Source organism: Polyodon spathula, chromosome 4 (assembly GCF_017654505.1).
Source record: "Polyodon spathula isolate WHYD16114869_AA chromosome 4, ASM1765450v1, whole genome shotgun sequence".
NCBI classification, from domain to species: domain Eukaryota; kingdom Metazoa; phylum Chordata; class Actinopteri; order Acipenseriformes; family Polyodontidae; genus Polyodon; species Polyodon spathula.
In genome coordinates this window covers 37,167,548-37,187,630 of record NC_054537.1, presented here as the reverse complement: position 1 = coordinate 37,187,630, position 20,083 = coordinate 37,167,548, and the positions used below count along the sequence as shown (strand labels likewise).

General features: G+C 36.5%; 1 protein-coding gene across 1 annotated transcript in view; it reads right to left on the bottom strand.

Moving 5' to 3' along the window:
• The window catches only part of LOC121314496 (tyrosine-protein kinase Yes), a 39,085-nt gene extending 20,075 nt beyond the window's left edge, over positions 1-19,010 (bottom strand). Inside the window, exon 1 of the mRNA XM_041247855.1 lies at positions 18,415-19,010. The gene's annotated coding sequence lies outside the window, so the exon portion shown is untranslated. The remainder of the gene's footprint in view (positions 1-18,414) is intronic.
• Between the last annotated feature and the right edge of the window lie 1,073 nt (positions 19,011-20,083).

Genomic DNA, 20,083 nt, shown 5'->3' with positions numbered 1-20,083 from the left:
ATTATTACATTGCAGTTTCATGCAACAGTTATGAAGGTAACCAAAAGTGTGTGAGTACTGTTGTGTTAATAACATTGTTAAAATGAACAGTTGCATTCAAAAAACGCAATAATCAATCAGTTTGTTTGAAAACCAGGCTTTAATCACCGATAGGTGCACAGGCGTTGATTCTGTTAGCTCAAGCACCAATGGGTGAAAATAAGATCCTGCACAGTGCAAATAAATCACTTGTTTTGCCAATATATTGTGTGGATGCTTCACAAGCAGAACTTACTGCAGCATTTAAAAATATAAAATCCATTTATACAATGTCTCTGAGCTTTCTTGAAAAGATCTACGTTTCCCTCGTTTTTCTTTTGTATTTGTTATGCTCTCATTAGCATCTACAGTAAATTCAGCATTCTTCAGTTCTGGCAGATACTACTGTACTTGCTGAAGCGGTTTTCTCCAAATGCCAATTATAAATAAATAAATAAATAAATAAACTGGCCACCTAGCAATTTTATCCTGACGGCCACAGTGAAACGTACAGTCTTTAAATTGGGACATTAGTGAAGACTGTGACTGTGAGTATATTAATTATTGTAAATAGTAATTCAAAGCCAGCCAGCATTTTTGTAAATAACACATGTAATGTACAATAAAATAAACATTTTACTTGTGTCATTGGTGTTAATTTCAGGCAGAGCATCATGGTGTGCAAGGTGACACAGCTGAGAGAATTTATTCCTCTGTCACCCCGTCTGGTGCTGTCAGTTTCTCAGCATTCAGTACAGTTATTTGCTCACTAACGAGGTGCAAAGAAGCGATTGATTGATCTGTATGAGCGTTTACGAAGGTGCTTTTAAAAATAAATAAATAAACTTAAGTGTTTATTTTTTAGTAAAATAAAATCTACGCCTATTTTGGGGACCTTAACTGTTGTTGATTCCAACTTATGCACTTCACAAAAGGACTGGTAAGTTTACATCAGGACTTGCAAGTTTCAAAAGGTACTATTCCTTTGGAATAATAGCCCCATATTGTTTCTAACCCTGTGTGTATATATTGCCTATAGAAAGTCTACACCCCCTTTCAAAATGTTCACCTTTTGTTGCCTTATAGCCTAGAACTAAAATGTATTATTTTTTTTTTCATTTATCTACACATCCTACCCCACAACTTCCAAAAGTGAATATTCTAGAAATCTGTAGAAAATTAATTAAAAATAAAAACTGAAATAGCTTGGTTGGATAAGTGTCCATCTCCCTTGTAATAGCAATCCCAAATTAGCTCAGGTGTAATCAATCGCTTTTAAAATCACATACCAAGTTAAGTGGCCTCCACCTGTGTTAAATTGTAGAGATTCACATGATTTCAGGATAAATTCAGCAGTTCCTGTAGGTTCATTGTGCTGGGTAGTGCATTTCAAAGCAAAGACTAAACCATGAGCACCAAGGCACTTTCAAAAGAACTCTGGGACAAAGTTGTTGAAAGGCACAGATCAAAGGATGGGTATAAAAAAAAATTAAAGGCCTTGAATATCCCTTGGAGCACGGTCAATATGATTAGGAAGGGGAAGGGGTACGGCACCACCAAGACCCTGCCTAGATCAGGCCGTCCCTCCAAACTTGATGACCGAGCAAGAAGGAGACTGATCAGAGAGGCTACCAAGAGGCCAATGCCAACTTTGCAAGAGCTACAGGCTTTAATGGCCAAGACTGGTCAAAGTGTGCATGTGACAATAGTATCCCAAGCACTCCACAATTCTGACCTGTATGGTAGGGTGGCAAAAAAGAAGCCATTACTCAAGAAAGCCCACCTTAAATCCCATTTGAAGTATGCAAAAAAAAAACACTCAGATTCTGTAGCTATGTGGTAAAACTCAAATGGAACTTTTTCCTAAATGCAAAGCGTTATGTTTGGCGCAAACCAAACATAGCGCATCACCCAAAAAACACCATCCCTACTGTGAAGCACGGTCGTGGCAGCAACATGTAATGGGGATGTTTCTCATCGGCAGGGAATGGGGCACTTGTCAGCATAGAAGAGAAAATGAATGGAGCAAAGTACACAGAAGTCCTTGAGGAAAACATGCTGCCCTCTGCAAGACAGCTGAACCTGGGACGGAAGTTCACCTTTCAGCATGACAACGACCCAAAGCACACAGCCAAAGCTACACTGGAGTGGCTATGGAACAAAAAGGTAAATGTCCTTGAGCGGCCCAATCAGAGACCTGACCTAAATCCAATCGAAAATTTGTGGCATGACTTGAAGATTGCTGTCCATCAACGCTCCCCAAAGAATTTGACAGAGCTTGAACAGTTTTGTAAAGAAGAATGGTCAAAATTTGCCAAATCTAGGTGTGTAAAGTTGGTAGAGACCTATCCCAGCAGACTCACAGCTGTAATTGCTGCCAAAGGGGCTTCCACCAAGTATTAACTCAACGGAGTGGAGACTTATCCAATTATGATCTTTCAGTTTTATATTTAATATATACATGCACAACAAAATGTGAAAAAGTTCAAGGAGGTGTAGACTTTCTATAGGCACTGTGTGTAATTTTATCCATATATATATATATATAGATATATATATATATATATATATATATATATATATATATATATATATATATATATATATATATATATATATATATATATATATATATATATATATATATATATATATATATATATATATATATATATATATATACATATACATATACACACACACACACATATATTACACATACACTATTGTTTATGCATAAACTGATGTAACCATTTTAATATGCAGAATAGTTTTTAAAGCATTACTTGCAATGTTACACAGTAATCCACAGTTCCACATGTATTACTGAGTTTTTTTTTTTGTTTGTTTGTTTAACCTTTCATAATGTCGATGAATCGATGCACTGGCTTTTTTGGTGAACGATATATCGATAGTGAAAATATACAGACATTACAAATTCTAAATTGTGATAACAATATCAGCTGTTGAACACTGAGCAGAGTTGATTACTTTGCGGGGTCACCATCAATCCACATCCATGGACCAGCCTTAAATTTCAGACGGAATGATACTTGCAAGCTGCAAGTGTTTATTTATGATAATTATCTAATTGAGATACACAACCAGAAGATACAATTGACGAAGTTACAATGCACTTTATTTTTTTTTAAAATTCTGTGTTGTACTCATGTCTGCAGTTTAAAACATGACATAAAAAATGAAGTTCAGGTTAATATTAAATGTTTGCATACGTTTGTTTTGAGAACAATGATTACACTTAATGTACGTTAAACTGTCAAAATGATAAATAGGCAAAAGGTCCACTTTTCTACAGTAATTTACAGTGAGGTATATATTTACAATTACCAATAATTCTGTTTGTTAGGCTAAAAATGAAACCACAATGTAAAGTTAAATGCATGCACTGTTTAAAATCAATAATTACATACAACTTATGGCTGCATATCCTTGCACATAAAACAAGCAATGGCATTTGTAATTTCACTGTGTTTCAGTTGACCCTTGTTATATTAAGATTTATGTTGAAGAAACTCAGCTAATGTGACATTTGAACTTTGCTGCTCAGATTTGTCACATTAGCAACAGAACGTTGCGAAAGAAAAAAATAGTACTTGTCTGACACCCAAAGTCTAACGGTAAAAAACTTGTCCCGGGGGTCGGGTGATATGAATTACACACTCGAGACAACAAAAATTAATGTTTCTAAACAAAAATTTATTGCCTGCATTTAGTAATTAAAATTAGATGCTATATTATAACAGCACCTCATGCAAGTGACTTTGAAGCAGAGTGTTTGAAGTTCCTGTACACCTTGAGTAACAAGGCAGCTTATTTAAAAAAAAAAAAATTAAAAAATAGCTTCTGTGCCAATGGTGTTGATAAAACACCTAACGTCAGATTCACAAAGAGCAAGATATTGTAGCATAAACAAGGTTTTGTATTTGTTCCCATCCTAATAAAAACACAAGGTAAAAATAAGATAACAGCAACTGAGCCATCTTTAAGTTAATTACAGTAAATATGGTTTTCTTAAAAAAAAAAAAAAAATCCACAAGTAAGCATGCTTAAGACATTTCTAAACTACTGACCTGAAAAAAATGATAAATTTATCTGACTAATATAGCTTTAAATCCCACGAATAAGCCTTCTACTGCAATTGTGATCTTGTTTTAAATCTTGCAGAAATGTAGAATTTGCTGCCACTCAGCATTTGTGGTGGGTTTAAAGTATTCAGAACGACTGAATGATAGATATGAGTCAGGAAGGAGGGTCATTGCCAAACCTTTTTTTTTTTTTTTTTTTTTTTTTTTTTTTTTAATTTTCCCAGTGTTTATTGGCCGTACACTGATTACATTTTTTTGTATTGGGGTGTTTTATCAGTTAACACCAAAAATAAGAAGCCCTATTTATGACCTACAGCATGATGTGTGATTCAAAAATTAGAGTCAGCAATAGGTTTAAAAATATAATGCTACGGTCTGGACAACAAGGGCCAAAGGGAAAATAATGCCTTTCCTGTAAACTTTGCAGGGTCTTCTGTAACACTAACAGACATTTGCTAGAATCAAACCAAAACATCTAAAATGTAACTTCATAAAATATTTTTTATTTGTGAAAATCTTAACTCTCACTTTTGCATGTGGGTATACATTTATTTGCAATAAATAGCCTAGTAAAAACACACATGCAATGTCAGCCATGCTAGGTTGGAGGTTAAGGTCACTGGTACATTTCTGCAAATATGAAGTCTGTACCTCACAGCTTTCCAAGCTAGTTTCAAACTACCAATAAACTGTGTGGCGAGGTCCATCCTAAATGCAATTCTGAACATGAAGATCTTAGGCTTTCCTTCAGTCTGACATAATTCACTAATTCAAAGCAACTGTTTTTTATGGGCGGTCAGCGGGCATGGAGGAGATGCATTCAACTTTTTGTAACATTTCCCCTTATTGGTTAATTGTTCACGATGCAGGAACACTGCAATACGATGTACAGAAGTATTTCCTATTGTAAGAATGCACTCTGGTAAACTCAGCCTCCTCGTTTGCATGCCTTTCCATTTACCTGAATACATCTTCTGCATTCTTGTAAATGGGGACGGTATAACTGGTTATAAAACCACAAACTTCTGCTAAAAATGACGAGCTATAACTTTAGGTTAGTTTCACCAAACGCCTACTATTACATCTGTAAAGCGAGGCCAACTCTATTGGTGAAATTGTACTCCCACTGGGCAGGCGCTTGATAGGTTTATTAGCGCTTGTAACTGGTCTTTTGAGGCTCATTCCACTCTACAAGGCCTGTGAGTTGACTTACAGTACCACTGCGACAATTAAGGGCACCCACAGCAATTGCTGCATGGCTGCCGTTAATTGAACCCTGCATTAGTACACTGCCAACCTTAGCGTATTCAGCCTTTTTCATTAGAGCTGTGTTGTTCGTTCACTAGCCAGGAATTCGAAGGTAGTTCTAAACCTTCAAATGGTTCGTCAAGGGGCATTCACACACACATTAACAGAAACCGGTTGACAATGCACAGAATACTATAAACCACACATTAAATGCCACTGCAAAATTATCTTTTGAAATGTATAATGCCCATCACTTAAATAAAAGTTTTTGTACTAAAATCCACTCAATATCCAGATCGGTATGTGTACTGCGTCTTTATCAATGACACCACCACCAATCAACGGAGCAGGGTATAACGCCAAAGCACTGGGGGTGGGGTACCTATAGCAGCAATATTGCTTCAATAAAATGGCCTCCTTTGTTTTGTAGTTAATTCATGGATAAAGTAAGGCCTACACAACGTACTCTTTGCTCCCGGGATATCTGTCTACTTTAACATGTTATACATTGTAACTTCTTGCTGTAAAATAAAAAAAGGCACACACATAGGGGCCATGGCCCCCTGCCTCTGCCTCCATTCTGAGAAATAATGGCTTTTACTACCTTCTAAAAATGAACGAATATCCGAACAAATATTTAAATTATGAGTGAATATCCAAACATGAAAATCCTGTGTTCGTCCCAGCATTTATTTTATAAAGGTTGCAACCCTTCTTTTTGGGTTAAAAAATAAAATTTGCACGAGCAGTAAATGAAGATCCCCCGGGGTTACAGTAACATATGATCTGTGTTTGGAATGTGAAAAATTGTTCAACAGCTGATATTTTTAAATCGCAATTAGAACTTGCATGAACTTGTATGACCTCTCTCACTGAAGCATAGTGCTGACACTGCTGTACAAAAGAGCCAGCTCTTTTGCAAGGAGCGTATATCAGGCTTATGTCTTTGTATGTGATTATGTCCCCAGTTTATTAAAATATTTCCCTCATTGTACTTTTTTTTTTTTTGGTTATATATTTTCTGGTCAAATAGTTCATTCTGAGTAGTGGCACATCTCATTTGAAATAATATTTTAATATTTTAACAATATGTCTGGGCTTCCAATGATGAATGTCAATTTAAAGTTTTTTTTTTTTTTTTTTTTTTTTTTTTTTTTTTTAAAGACTTAAATACATTTCTTGAATAAAATTCAGAGAGCATCACATCCATAATGCTGCACTTCAAGCTGTGCTATGAAAATATTAAAAACCTGATGTATTACTTAATATCACTTTTGGGAGCTGCCAAGTTGTTCTTACAAAATGACATTTAATGTTTTGATTGCAAGTTCCACAAATCACAGACTTTTGAGAACATATGAAGTGACCCAGCAATACTTGTCCATTTCTGTCACATCCATAACGCAAGTTTCTTTGGATGATAAAATAAGGAAAGGTGAAACCTTGAACCTTGAAATTTTAAGACACAGTTCACAAAGCATATTATCTAAATAGCGTATCATATTTAGTTAATTGTTTAAATGAGGCCTTGCATATGGTAACAAAGTTAAATTCTGTGCAAATGTCACATCCATAATGCTGGAATTGCCCACTAGCGAAGTTTCGAACCTTCCTTCAGTAATGTGTTCCGAACCCTCGAAGGTTAAAATGTACCCTTTGTTACAGCCCTAGCTTTTAGTCCAGACTACAAAGACATCACACATGGCTTATTGAGACATGTGATGATTAAATAACATACCTTTTCTGACAGGCGCTATCAGATCGTAAGCTTATTAGTGCTTACTGCAATGCGGGAGCATCCAAGATCAAGGTAAAGCCTGGGGATATATTATAAATAGCTCTGCATTTGTAGGATGGGGGTTATTTGTAATTATTTAGTGTTAATTGCCTGACCATTTGAAAAGACACCAAAAGCATAACACAAATTGTGCTCAATTACAGTACTTAAGTCAATAAGAATCAAGGAGAAAGTGTGTGTGTATGTGTGTGTGTGGGGGCACCCCCTCCCCCCTCATGATGTGACAGATTCCCAGCTCCATACACTACATGCCCACCACCACAGGCTGCTTGTTGATAAATAAGTGTGACAGCAAACTCACATCCAGGATTGCTTGGAATGTCAACCAGAGAAGCACAACTGCACTTAACTACAAGAGAGCAAGTATTTCCATGTTACCCAAAATGACATGTTATTCACAGCTGTGTAAAAACTTTAATACACTGTGCTTTTAAAGCGCTCTTTTACACAGCAAAAGCCCCCATACATTGGTACTCTGGTTTGGGATGCCAATAGTGTGTTTACATTTACAACTCTGACATGAACAGAGTCGGTCAGATTAGAATATAGTATCATCTGAGCCACCAGTTTACAGTTGAGGACAAACCTGAGGAGGCGTTGGTCCAGTATTCTTACGAACAGCCCCCGAACTGTTGCATGCCCAATGACATCATATGAGTCACCCCTTGCGTGGACCCCCCCCCCGCCCATAAAAAAAAACAGAGGCAGAAGTGTTTTAGATCAACAAGCCTGTTATGTCAGTTTCTACTTGATCCTTCCGTGCTAACTAAGATTTAATTTCACCATCATAATGGAGCGAAGTATTAAAAACGTGCATATTGGACATTTAAACAAACAGGTGTTATTTTATACATATACACGTCTGGCAACTTATATGTAAATGTAAACAATAATTTTGTTACCCAAGAAATACTTATTTTTGCTATTGAACAAAAGCAAAACTCATTTGTTTAAATCACTAAAAAAACATCTACTTTGTTATGTATGTTCTCCCCCCAGAACTCGTTTCTTTACCACATATTAACAACGCATTACGGTACTATCGATGATACAATTAAAACAATAAAGCCTTTCATGAATCAAAAGATTTCCTTCTAGGGGGCAAATACCGTCCTTAGATAAAAAGTAAAGTGTTTTTGTACCTGAAGCTAGTGTTTAAACATATATGCACATCTAAGGTTACCAGATCTCCAGACTGATGCCGCAGCAACACTCAAGCAATTAAAAACAGTATATAATAATACAATCACAATTTGAAAATAAAACATTTATTGGTTATTGCTAGGCTTACTAATACTCAATTTTTATTTTTTTGCCAAATCGACAATTAATAGACGTTTATTTTAGAAAGTTTTTACCTTTTTCAATCTATTTAATTCAAGCAGAGAATGGGTGAAATCAACATTTATGCTTTTAAAAAACACATATTTTATTCCACTGAGAAACGACTTATTTAGTGAAACCTCTACCATATTCAACATGCAAACCATGGTTATCAACATTCAAACTGAAATAACGTTTGGTCACAACGGAGCTATACCTTGTAAAGAAAGATCCTACACAAAATTAAAAAACTGTCTCAGACCATGAAAAACTTGTAAAGTGTATTACACAGGCTTTTACAGTATACATCTACGAATAAAAATAACAGGCACAGAACAAAACATTAGAAAACTGACCAGAACTAACTTGCACTTACTATTCAGAGTCTGAGCTCCCCCACTCCTGCTTCAGCACAGCTGGACTGTCACTGGAAAGCAAGGCAGACAGGCCCACTTCGTCCTGCCGGAGACTTCAGCCGTCGGCCAGGGTATTGTGCACAATACTCATTAAGTGTTTTTCTCTTGCACCCCATTTTCAATTCAAACTGTTACCAGACACCCAAAGCAAACACTTTCGTGCATCTTAAACTGCTCATTTCAAAGTAGGCGTTTTAAATGACAGGCGCTGTAGCTGGCAAAAAAGTGCACAGTCGGCGCAGGTCTTGATGAGAGACAATCATTTAAACAAATGAGAGCATTCTAGCACCTCTTCAGTCAATGAGATCTGTCAGAACAGGATGAAACTACAGTACTAATGCACCACCAAGATGACAGCGACCCCCAGCCATTCAGAGCAAACGGAGACTGGACAGACAGAGTATAAAAACTACACAAACTAGAGAGGATTTCTAAATGATTCTCTTTGGTAAGAAAAAAAACTGACGTTCATCATATATAAATTTATCTTAGATTATATTTATATTCTAAATTTGTCTTACTCATTTTTTGGGAACTATGTTTAATTTACTTTTTTGCTGTTATCTATTTTGCTGCACTATAGTTACAATACTGCTAAGTTTAAGGGTCTACTGGTTGCTTGTTAATTCTTGGTAGCTTTTTAAATGACTGCAGCTAAATAGAGAAAAAGAACAAAATGCGATAATTTAAATCTTCCTACTACTAGCCAATAGTAGGAAATATGTTTAAAAAATTTGCTCCCCTCGAATTAAGTTTGATATTAAATGCAGTTTTAAAAACTGCAATGAAAAACAGGACTTCACTTCCTGCTTTCCTAGAGCTTAGTGTTCTGACACAGAGCAGAGCATGCATAGTTTGCAATACTGAATAAGCAAGTTAGTCTTAAGTGAGACCAAAAAATTAATGATAATTTATGAATTTAAAAACATGACAAGTTCTAAACTACTGGAGAACTTGATCTCTAATATTAAAAGCAGTGGGGCAGGGTGGAGTAGAATGGTTGATTGTCCTTTGATCTTTATGGAATTCTGCTTTTGTAGATTCTTTTGCTGTGTCTTTTTGTTCTTGAAGACAGTAAAACAAACAAGTTATGTTAATTTCTTATTGTTAAAATGGTCAAAACTAATAAATGAAGAAAATAAACAAATAAAAACCAACAGGTGTACCAGAACATTAACACTTTGTACTTTATTGGGACCGTCAACATTTCTTCTGGGACCTTCAGTTTTTTTAGTTGAGTCCTGGACCCTCAATGGTACCTGATATTTAAATGTAATCGTTAACGAACATGCATAGCAATTTTGCTGAACATTTTGAGTTTGAATAACAGTGTTACTTTAATTATACCAAATCAAGTTTTTATTTACAATAATGCTGGGACAAATATCCAGACTTTTTTTTGACACGTATTCGGATACAAAAATCAGAAATGCCTCGGTTAAACAATACCCAAGTTCCTTAAAATGTTATGTAGTGATTTTTCTATAGACTGTATATGCAGCTCGAAGTTAAAGTATATTTGGTAGCATTTGCTACCCAAAACTCTTAATTTGCTACTAGTTTTATGCAGTAGCACTTTTCTGATACCTTACACTACAGTATATGACCGACCCTGAGTGAACACGTGCATAATTACCGGTACTAGTTTTTTTAAACACATACATTATTAGTTTCTTTCATTAAGAGGAAAACGAATGCTAACAGAGCTTGACGAAAATGACTGAGGTTTGTACCGCCCCATGTAGATAAGCGTGAGGGCCACAATGCAAATCGTATTGGACAGAGAGTACACATACCTACAGACTGACAGAACATGGACACAATTGCAAGGTATGAAGTTTATTTTACAGACCAAAAGTAAACTTAAATAACTGTTAAACATTATGATTTTATAAGATAAGCTAACAGGACATTGAATGTATTCAGTGTCTATAAGATGCTAATTGAATCTGTCATGGAGATTACTTTGTTATAATGTTAACCCTGGTTTCAACCATGCTAAAAATTAACACATAAAAGGTAGATGATTATTACTTTATCAATGCCGACTTCCTTGTTTTATCAGTACAAATAATCTGCTCAGATCTGCCGCCCCCCTCCCCACCCCTTTTTTTGGCTTCTCTTGGCTCCTAACCGTCTCACTTGGCCATTGAAAGGTTTTCTCAGCTTATTCCGGAGAAAAAAACGACAAGAGAACTGTGTTTGATGGTTTTTTGACGATGTCGGACAGGGTAGATTGTAATGTCGGACCTAGTCCGGCAGTGGACCGCAAAGAGTTAATAACAGGACAGTGTATTGTATAAAAGTTTTATTTCAAACTAATGCTACGAAAATGAAGATGTTTCTTGTTGAGCTTTGCATTTCTGAATGTTCTCGCTCAGGGGAACGTTCCACCACCTGCAGTATTTTGAAATGGCGAGAAGACCTGTGTCATTTGTCAGATTTGACGTACAATAACCTCAAAGCTTCATCCTCTGTGCTTGGGGGTTTTATGTCTTAAATTGCAGTTAAGACAAGAAATAATCTCAGATTTCAAGTACATTACATCTATATGGAATTTACGGACAGAACAAAAGCACAGCTGAAAAGAATGAATGACAGGACTAGGGTTAAAAGTCCAGCTTGGTTTAAGTTTGCTTTAAATTATAAAAATGCCAGTACTGCAGTTCCATTCAAAACTGCCTCTCTTAAATCACATTACCATAGTAACAAAACAATTCAACAAATTATGATACTCTTACAGGTGTATTGCTGATGAATTTAAATTATAAATCTGTCCCTAATCCATTACTTGTTGGGCAATTACAACTTTACAACCAGTTTGCTCTTAAGGGAGCACTATCCTTTCAATAGCATGAGGGCTCCACCAGTACATTAACAAACAGGGTGAAAAAATACACCTTACTGTTAGCATGTATTGAAACTATTTTGAAATTTGTCAGATTTTTACATCATTTGATTGCACTTTGACTTTCAAGATGTGTAGGACAATAACATCACTCAAGTGTCAGACTGCTAATGCTGTCCAGGAAAAAAAACCTGTCTTGTTAATACAGCAGACCAGTTAACTGGACCCAGTCATGGGGTGTTTCTATATGATATTATTTTGAGTGCTTTTTGGGCATTATACATAGGGCTTCTGTGTTTCAGTTTTTATTAATATAATTTAAAGATTTTTTTTTCTGAGTAATATGGAAATCCTTTTTTTTTTTTTTCAGGGCTTTTGCTTTTTTACATACTTATGAAATTATTGGTTCGGTTGTTTTGTTTTTTCCTGTCACAATAGATATAGTAACTCGACAGTACTTGCACACTTCAAATGTACTTTCTTTCCTTTGCAGTCTTCAACAACAAAATCTTTGTGGTCACAGGCATAATCTTCTGGGGTTTTCGTGTACAAATACTACCTATAGTTAAAGGCAAGCATGCAGCATCCCCCTGCAGTTGACTTGCCCATACATTGAGATTGCACATTCTACATCCACTGAATTGGACGAAAGTAAAGGCAAAGCTTTGGCAAGTTACACAGATGTGGAAATCGATTAGAAACAGCCCCAAAACTATATTTATTTTATTAGTACCGAGTCAAAACAAATAAAGTGTGGCTATTTGGGTCTAAAATTCCAACTGCGAAAAAGTAAGCAGCAGGTTGAAGCGAGGTGGTTGTGCTAGATCATTGTAGTACTGATTTAACTTGCAGACAGGGCTACTTTTTGTCTGGGCTGACTTTCTAGTTTGGTTTCTGAAAGCTGTTTATTTTATGTTCTGTTCAGCAGCCTCTGTAATAGCCTTTTGTTTAATGTGTGATTCTGAAGCAAAATAGCAATCAATTGTATTTTCTCCAAAGACACATTAAGGATATACAAAACAATTACCTCCATCTGCATATACAGTTTCTTTGGGAAATAACTCGACAGGATCAATCACCGAAATATACTTTGCTTTTTTTTGCTTTTTCGTCCATTTCTGCTATTTTACTTTAATTTAAATGAGGTTTCTTTTTTTTACTTGTCCGGTATGAATTGGCCCCTAAAAGAGGAAAGTTTCGTGGTGACCCCTCAATTTCACGATTTCCGTGAAATCGTGATTTAGGTAGACCCCTACCTATAGTACTGTAATATAGCTTTAACCCTTTGTGGTCCTATGTCAAACCAGGTCCGACATTACAATTTTCCCTTTCCAGTCCGATGTCAGACCCTGTCCGACATCAAAAGACGTGAAGTACAGGTCTCCAGTAGTTTTTTCTCCGGAAAAAGCTGAGAAAACATTTCGATGGCCAAGTGCGACCGATAAGAGCCGAATGAAGCCGAAAAAAAAGGGCGTATCCGACAGCCCCTGCACCACTGAGATAACACGGACATAAAGGAGACAGCTGCTTCTGCATCCAGCGCTCAAAGAATATAATGGACATTTGCAGAGCTTTTTGAGATGTTATAGTCATAAAATAACGACTTGGATCGCATTACTGAGGAGTTTGGTGATAAAACGAGTGATCAGAAGAGGATTTATCAGTATGCAAGTCTATAAAGACGTATGTGAAAAATAAATACAGCGAACACAGGGGTGGGGCTTGGCTGGAGATACAGTACTGAGTGTCCTTTTATGATTCAGTGCATTTTAAATCAAGAAATGTAGTCTTCTGAAGGTTACGAAGGTGAAAAATCTGTGGGGTAACTCAAGGCAAAACAAATCCCAAAACACAAATGATAATAGCACATCTGAATACAAAGGTCTAAATCTAAAGATGTACTTCAGCCTAGTGGCTCAATACCTCAAAGAACTATTGCAAACAATCTACTTAAAAAAATTAAGGCAAAACATGTAAATCCAAATACAGCCATCATTTACTGAAAGGATTATAAGTTTTAGCTTTCAAAACCTACTTTCTTTCTAAACCAGTAGCATTTCCCCTTGTATGTCATGTGCATAAACTATTAGCCAAATTGTACAACAAACAACTGAAGGGTGCTCTATTGACATTTGCTATTTGACAACCTTAGATCTGTAACCAACTTCAATGACATAAAAATGATTCTTCCCTATAGGAGCTGCTGTGCTAGCCCTCAGGCAAGACTGCAAGTTCTGCTGGGAAAGCAGTGGTTTGTACCCTTCTACAAAACTTGGAAAGGAGGCAAAAACGAAGTGACTTGATGTTTTCTTAAGAACAACAACTTGAGGCATTTTGTTTCAATAGTGGAATATACAAATGACGGCACCCTGCAGCCTCCAGTGTCAAATGAGGGCTTCCTTCCTTTCTCATTGTTTGTTGTGCCACCTGCTACGCCAGTTTATAGTCTGGAATGCAAGGCAAGACAACTGTGATGAACCAAAAGTCCATGTATTGATGAATGCACACATTGAGCCTGTAAGGAAGGCATTCCAAGACAGCTGTATGCTTTTATTGTGAAAAACTCAAAAGCAGCCAAAAGAAGCCCATTTATTTATTTATTTATTTTTATATAATTGTAGTGTCAGTAATTTGGAAACACTTGTGTAGTGACTCTAATCAAATGCGTGCTTTGCTCATTAAGCAATCCTGTAATACGGTTTCAGTTATCTTTGTTTAAAAAGCAACCTTATGGAGTGAACAAATATGCTCCCTTTCCACTCATTGACTTCAGGTCACTCCAACCTTGAGTACAGCACTCACCTGCCTCGTAAACTGCTGTCAATATGTAATGAACTACTCTGATCTTAAAAGAAAAAGAAAATAGGAAAAAAATTTGATTTGATTAAACGGGGATGGCCAATCACAGTCCAGGAGTGCCATTCCATTCCACATTAAACAGGTACAATTACATAATTAACAACTTTAGGATCTGAATGGAGCTTTATTTGGTTCAATTAATTAGCTTAACACAGAACTGAAACAAATGTCCAGGACACTAATGGCCAACTTCGGACACACCTGATTTTAAATCCAGGGGTCCCCCTTTCTAGTTAATTGTTAAGAAATAAACCAATTGTTTTAATCGATTTGTATTGCAATGAATAAAGTACTTACAGAATTAATTCAAATGCCACAACAAATGGAGACTGCAACTTTAGACAAAAACATGTTTGATGTGGGGGTTTTTTGTTCAACGGAAAAAAACAGACACATTGTGCTCTTCATCCAGGACCTTAAACAGAAAAGACCAAACAACCTATCATAATAGCTACACTAGGGCACGTCAAGTACATTATTCCTCAAAGTCATTTCATTAACTGTATCCAGTCTAAAGACTTCTCTCCTTGTGCACGCAATGTGCCTTGTAGTAATTGTACTGTATAAAGCATACACAACTTTGGGCATATCAGGAAATTCAGTTCATGAATGCTTTGATAAGTTTACAAGGAATCCTGAGGATGAAACACTGATGGCAAATAAGGCCATTTATTATCTCCTTTATATAGGATAAAGGTATTTAAATTGTCCAAAACCTGGTGTACTGTATGGTAAGGTTACTGTAGTATCCAAGATTACGCAGGTACATATCCCTGCCACAAGATATAGTAGAGGCACAGCTCTTTTCTGACTTCCTCAACTTCCTTTGAATCAACATACAGAAAGCTGATACTTGGGCAAACAGATTTCTCAACAAAAGCACAGTCCTCTGGAGAATTCACCAATGCTTTCTCCTGCAGAATCCACCGCCAGAGAGTGCGTTTCACTGTTCCCCCAATTCCATCAACAGGCCCTTTGCCATGTGCTTCTGCAAAAAACCTCTGATCTGGTTTGACAACATCTTTGTGCAATAACTCAGACCTCAAGTGTGAACAATGTGAAATGTTCTTAAATTGCCCCCCCCCCCCAGCACCATCAGAGAAGAAATGGACAGTATTGACACTTTTACCTCAAGTCACAGCATGATTAAAAAAACTGCTCTATTGAAGGATGTCACGGTGTACTTATGCTGAAGCTCATCGCTTGTAACAGCATAAAACTGGCTCACTGACTGGCTTGTTATGACTGCCATATCATTTGAGAGTTAAAAGAAACAGTGATGAGGATGGGATTCTCATTACTAGGTGCTCTAGAAGCTTTTGATCCAGCTACAATGCATTTTTGTGGCGCTTATTGAACTGAATTATACTAAAATTAAATTCAGTGCTTCCTGCAACAATACATTAGACTAAAACTGCATTAGCTGCAGATGCCACGTCAGGTAAATATTTTTTTTTAAGTATGAATATAATTATTGTGTTAATTTGCCATGACATTAGTCATGAGAAAAGCTAAGATTATTTAATTTCATTATTTTTGAAACAGCCAATCCATAGAAAAATCAGAAAAATAAAATAAAATAAAACTTTTACATCACAAACGTAACTGACGTGGTACTTCGGCATTGGGGGAAATGTCTTATCAAACAAAGTTGTTGGTTGTTGGAAATTTGCCATTTCAGCAATGTTTTATGTATTAAGTAAAAAGGCATAATTACTTGCATCAAATGTGGTAAAATGTAGGGCAGAATTGAAAAATCAGGCAAGTGGGGAAAAAAAAAAAAAAAAAAAAAAAAAAAAACACACTGCAGCCACTGGACCCCATGACATGAAAAACAACATGGCTGCTGGTCACATGATTTGAATTAGCAGCAAATATGTGATTTCTGACACTGTAAATATCCCTCATAACATCATCTATAATTAGTAAACGATTTAATTAAATTTTAACCTTAAATTAGCATTTTTCATGGAACTACCCTTGTTGCATAGTGTTTTTGTTTTTTTTGTTGTTCTTGTAAAGATCCTAAATTGTGGCATGCTCTGCCTGCATGTCAGGGAAGCTGGGACCATTACAATAAGTCAAGACTGAAAACTTACTTTTATAAAACGGCTTTCTTGTTTAGAGGGTTTTAATGTAATTTATATTGCTGCATTTATTATTATTAATGTGTGTACGTACATATATTTATCTATGGATACATAAGTGTGTGTGTATTTTATTATGGTTGTTTGAATAAAGTTATTTAAATGGTATGATTGTGGTAGATGTGAAACATATTTTACAAATGCATTGTTTTTTTGTTTGTTTGTTTGTTTTTTTTACTATGTACCATGCAGTGCTTTGAGATACTTTTGTATAAAAAGCGCTATAAAAATGCAAATAAATAAAATGGTATTCATCAACAATATATCTTCCCTGCACTCCCCTTCTCTTCTAAGCCACTTTTAGTTAAACAATGTGTAGAATTTATCAATTATTAGTCCAAATATGTGGTCACAGAAACGTTTCAACTGAAGATACAGTAAGTTTGAAACTCTACATCTTTAAAAAAAAAAAATGCCATAAATGTTTCATTATTTTTGTACAGTTCATTCCACAGCAGACACTTGTCAGAGGACAACAGTTACTGTAAGCATACACTGCTGCAGGAAACAGATGTTGCAATAAAAAAGCAAGCAAAGAAATACAGTACTGCTGACGCTGAACAAACAGTTTGCACAGTAGGGAGGACAATTATCAACTCAAAGTCTTACAAATGACGTATGAGCCTATAGCATGTAAAATATTTATATTAAGATGATATTCACTTGGAACCTTGTCAAATATACATACAGGGCCATCTCATGGAACATAGATCTGTATTTAAAAGTAAATAGATCATTTAAAGAAATAAAGGCTTACATATTACAAGTACAATATGCATTTTCCTTCAATTAATGCTACTATAGTTAGTTATTCAGCACAACAGTCCTCATGCAGCAGACATGTAAAATGTTTCGAATGCACTGTACTACAGCCTACATGTTTTAATGACTAAAAATAAGACTCAAATATGCCGACGCCCAATACGAAACACATCATTAATTTGTCTCAAATACCAGGACAGCAAAACAACCATTTTCAGTAAAAAAGGAAAAACACGTCCCATGAGACCTGAACTGGCAAAGGCATAGCGAACCAAACAGGTTCAATAATTTACTGTATTCATTTCACGTATGCTCTCAAGGCAATGTTTTCTGTTGAGAGAATAATATTGTATTGGTCCACTGTGTCTTGCTCAGTGTTATTCTACCTGGTTGGTCTCTTGTGTTGTGGTTCTTGTAACAGCTGTTGCCATAAGCGCCCACTCCCCTGCACTGTGTAGCCTGACATGATAATGTGTGCAGTGTACAAGCAATACCCAAAATGTACTGTAATCTCTTAAAATAAAATAAAATAAATCTACTAGTAGTATTTTCTGGATTAAAGGGTCGTAAGGTTAGTCACTACAAAAAAAAAAAAAAAACAGCACACACACAAAAAAACTGTGTATACATTTTAACTTTACATTGCGTGACCACGTTGTTCGCATGTATGTTCAAAAACACATTTATTTATATAGTTGCAAAAAAACAAAGAATAGTACAGCTCTAAAACAAAGAACTGGAAATTAAGGTTAATAAAAGGTCAAAGCAAACTTTCTTGTTCAATTCTTCTCAAAAGCAAAATGACAGGCCTTGCCACCTTACTTTCATTTCGTTTTAGTTTGTTTCACCACGTTTATATATAATAAATAAAAAAATAAAAAAAACTTACCTTTTCAAAATACCCCTTCCTTCTTTGTTTGGTTACATACGTGTCTTTCTTTGTTTTTTCAAGAGTAAATATCGACAAGAAATAAAGCCTTTTTTATTTCAAACCAGAAATCACTGCCTCTCCCATCACTGTTTCAAAGCAACCGCAACGAACGCTGTTTATGAATGTTTTGGCAATAAATAATAAAAAACAGAACACCAAAGCGAACTATAAATGGCAAATAGCGTAACAAAACTAACTAAAACATGTAAAGCTCAAACTAAAAAGACCTAAGACATGGAAACGGTATAAAATGAAATCTACATGACAAAAGACATGCCAAGTGACTTAAACTCCCCAGCAGTTCCTACTCCCTCCTCACTAAACTTGCACTAACCCTCTGAACAACATGGCCGCCCAAGACCAGAGTCACATATTAATTTGAGACCGCAACTCTTCTGTTTCTTGAGATTTGGCAAAAGAAATACAAATATTTTCAAACAATGCACTCCACTTCAAAGCTACATTAAACTATCAATTAAGCGCCCACTGCATTAAAAATTGCTTAATCGTACTTTTTAACTGGACACTTTCCAGTAATACAGCCTGTAGCTTTATTTTCGTTCGGCTTTGGCTCTGTGCTGCCCTCTAGGCAGGCTGAAATATGAAGTACAGAAAGTCAAACCTTAACGAAAATTTTGGTTGATCTGTCTTTAGGGTTAGAACCTCCAACCCTTTACTCATAAATTTCTGAACATACCCGGGTCAATTGCAGTGTGCCAAATTTAGTCCAGTTTGATATGTTTAACTAGTGGATTAAGCAGGTTTAGTCTACTTGATTGAACTAAAGTTAGCACACCTGCTAATCTTGATTGTAGTGTAGCAGAAGAGGACCACCAATGAACATTATGTATGCTTGCCCATTGGGTAGGTATCGCTGAGCTCTCTATACCAGAGCTGCCGATAGGCCCCTTCCTAGAATGATGCACCTGGTCCCGCCCACCGAGGGAATAAAACTGTCATCCTGAGGAAGCCATTTCTCTTTTTCCTTCTCAAGATGGTACCGTAAGACCTCTGTGTTGAGCTGAGCATATTGATAGTAAAGAGCTTCTCAAGTTGAATTGCATTTCCCTTGCATTCAAAAGCTGGTTTGCCCCTTTCCCGGAATTAACGACTTTGAAAAGACCAAGCCTTTCGCCTTTCTGTCTTTCAGCGGCCTCCTCACTTGTGTGGTGGGCCACTCTTTATTTGTCTGTCATGTGTCAGCGACTGCCTGTGCAGTCACCTGCAAGTGGTTGTCTATTTCTTTCTGAGAGTAAACAGATCCTGTTGAGTGACTCTTCCAGCCGCGTTCTCCTCAACGGGGCTTGGTCTTGCCACATCCCCGCTGTCGAGTTGCCGGCTGCGTAGGCCCGCCCAGCTCTGTGACTCGGGCCTTGTAAACAAACAGTGTGCTCTCCCCTATACAATCTATTCTACCATGGTTTTTGCTGTCTGCTTCAACTCGCCCACCGCGGCTTCAGCCCTGGTGTCCCCCTGGTGCATGTTATGCGCTGACCAGAGGTGTGTGACTGTGTGGTTAGGGTAGGCACAATTTTATAGCTGACCCCCTGGTGCTTGTGTACTGCTACGCATGCATAGCCCTTGGTACTCAGCTTTCTTGGTGTGCAAAGTGATCATTGCATATGGC